Source organism: Mastomys coucha, unplaced genomic scaffold, assembly GCF_008632895.1.
Source record: "Mastomys coucha isolate ucsf_1 unplaced genomic scaffold, UCSF_Mcou_1 pScaffold22, whole genome shotgun sequence".
In the NCBI taxonomy this organism is placed as follows: Eukaryota; Metazoa; Chordata; class Mammalia; order Rodentia; family Muridae; genus Mastomys; species Mastomys coucha.
The window spans coordinates 41,225,585-41,229,019 of NW_022196905.1; positions in this window are offsets into that span (position 1 = coordinate 41,225,585).

The window sequence follows — 3,435 nt, forward strand, 5'->3', positions numbered from 1 at the left end:
TCCAAACTTCTGGGCTAATAACCACTTATCAGAGAGTGCATACTGTGTTTGTTCTTTTGTGATTGGGTGACCTCACTCAGGATGATATTGTCCTTGTTCTTAATAGCTGAGTAGTATTTCATTGTGTAAATGAAACATATTTTCTGTATCCATTCTTCTGTTTTGGGACATCTGGGTTGTTTCCAGCTTCTGGATATCAAATATAAGGCTGCTATAAACATAGTGGAGCATGTGCCCCTATGGCATGGTAGGGCATCTTTGGGTATATGCCCAAGAGTGGTATAGATGAGTCTTCAGGTAGATCTATTTCCAATTTTCTGAGGAACCTCCAGATTTAGTTCCAGAGTAGTTGTACCAATTTGCAACCCCACCAGCAATGGTAGAGTGTTCTTCTTTCTCCACATCTTCACCAACATGTTCTGTTACCTGAGTTTTTGATGTTACCCATTCTGATTGGTATAAGGTAGAATCTCAGGGTTGTTTTGATTTGCATTTCTATGATCATTAAGGACTTTGAACATTTCTTCAAGTATTACTTAGCCACTAGATACTCCTGTTTTGTGAATTCTTTGTTTAGTTCTATACCCCATTTTTTCCAATATATATCCCCTTGAGCTCCCTTAGTTGTCTTTTTTTATTAATCATTCCATTTGTTTATATCTCAAATGATATATCACTTCCTTGTTAACCCTCCATAAGCCCTCCATCCCATAACCTCCCTCTCCTTCCTCCCCTTTTTCTCTACGAAAATGAAGCAGAGACTGAAGGATGGGCAGTCCTTGGATGGGGATGCATCTTGTCTGTAGACAATATACCCCATTTTTTGACTAAGATGTTTGGCTTCTTTGGTGGTTAGCTGAGGCATGCTGTCTTGTATTCTTTACATATTTTGGATATTAGCTCTCTATTGGATGTGCAGTTAGGAATGTTTTGTTTTCAATTGCTGTTCTTATATAAGTCTTTTATAATATCAACGTCATTATGTAACCAGGGATGACATATCATTCTATTCATAAATCATAGACATCATAGAAATTTATAAATTAATGAGTTTATGCTCCTTAGAAAATGTGCAAACTTCCTAGCAATTATCATTTGAAGAACTATTTTGATCATATTTTTTCTTTTTATCAAGATTATGATTTAATAAACATCATTATTCTTTCATCATGAGCTCCAAATAAATACTGTTTCTCTTTTTCCATATTTTGCTTCCTTGTTTTCAATATATCTGGTTATTGTTATTGTACATTTTGGTTTTGATTTTCTTGATCTCTCAGTTCACTAATATCATGATCCTTTCTTCATCTGAAACAAATTTTCTAACATGATATTTTAACTGTAGTTATTTTACTATGATACAGAAAATTATTTGTTTTCTTGGGATAGATTCTATCATGTAATAAGAGCCTTTATCTTTTCTTCCATTTTTTAAAATTCTTTATTTAAATTCACTTGACTATATCTCTGGCATACTTGGCCTAATATGTACACTTAAGTCAACACTGTATATTGTTAACAAAAAAAACCTAATTTGAATTCCTAAATGGTATAGTATACTCTGGATAAGATTCAAAATGTTTCTTGTAGAACTTAATCACTGCTGGATTAATTGGCTCTTATCACTGTACATTGACTGTGCCTGGAAGAGAGTTGGATCCCAGGTGAGAGTGCACTTTTACTTAGTTTAAAGGGGGACAAATTGTTTTGTGGACTTTTCTGTCCCTGCATTCCCCCAGCTGAGCCAAGTTAAAATCCCTCTGCCATTGGGAACCCTAAGATCTGGATTTTATTTCTACATTATCATAAAAGTTCTAAAAGGTTTTCTCATATTCTTAGCCTTAACTTTAGAGGGGTAGATACCTCTATGGTACAGACCTTCTGCACTGCTATATGAAATGCACAGTCCTTGACCACTGTACCCTACTGTGTTAAGAGGACAGTCCTCCATTCATGTGCTATGGGTACAGCCTTCCTCCAGGGATGTGCTCCTCACAGCTGTCTTCTACCTTCAGGGTGCTTACATCTGGAATGTTGGTCCATCATATTCACACTGTGTCATGTGACACAGCCCTCAACTATCTAACTAACTTATCATTCTTAGCAAAAAGGCTATTCTGATATAAGCCCCTCCTTTGTATACTAACTGGTAATTAGAAATTTTAGAGTTATATGACAAATGAATTGAAAGCCCTGAGTTTTTCTTTGCTATATTCATATTGATGCATATCCCATGGGCTGTACTCCTTTCCATCAGGTTGTCTTTGCCTATATCAGGTAAAAGCTTTACTGAATGATTACATTATTTACATTCAAAGAGCATGTTCCTAAATATGTGTTTGCCATGCATATACTTACATAAAGTTATCAACATACGCATTTACTTATGAAGATAGAAAAGCATTTATGGTCCTAATAAACTGATATGGGGATTTGGAAATAAATTGGGGTCCTCTGAAAGAATAGCAAGCACTATTTTTTAACCTTTTAAAATTATTATTAATTATTTTATTTATTTACTTACATCCTAAACGCAACTCCCTCTCTTGAGTCCTCCCTCACAGGGTCTGTCCATGTCCCCCTGTACCCCTTTGAGCTCTCCTCTGAGAAGGTAGGGACCCCTTGGGTATCTTACCACCCTAACATATCAAGTTTCTGCCAGATTAGGCACATCTTATACCACTGAGGCCAGGCAAGGCAGCCATGAAGACTAAGATACCTGTTTCCTACATGTTTGTGTGCTGGGGCCTTGTTCCAGTCTGTGTATATTCTTTAGTTAGTGGCTTAGACTCTGAGAACTCCCAGTGGTCCAGGATTGTTGACTCTGTTGGTCTTCCTGTGGGGTTCTCATCTACTTCAGAACCTTCAATCCTTCCTTCAACTCTTCCATAAGTGTCACTGACTTCTGTCTAATGTTTGGCTGTGGGTATCTGTATCTGTTTCAGTCTGCTGATAGGTAGAGCCTCTCATGGACTGTTATGTTCGGCTTCTATCTACAATCACAACAGAGTATCATTAATGTCAGAGATTAGTGCTTGTTCATGAGATGGTTTTCAAGTTAGGCCAGTTATTGGTTGGCCTTTTCTGTTTTGTCTGTTCCAACCCTGCATTTTTTTTAGGCAGTATAAATTTTGGGTCAAAAGATTTGTTAATTGATTGGTGTCCTTATCATTCCGATGGGGGACCTGGCTGGCTATAGGAGGTGACTTCTTCAAATTCCTTATCCCACTGTTAGGCATCTCAGCTAAGGTTGCCTGCATTGACTACTGGAAGCCTCCCCTAGTCCAGGCTTCTGGAACTTCCTAGAGGATCTCTCCACCCCTGGCAGCTACAGATTTCCATTCATCCTTCTGCAAATGGATGGAGCTAGAGAATACCATCCTGAGTGAGGTAACCTAGACCCAAAAGGACATGCATGGTATATACTCATTGATG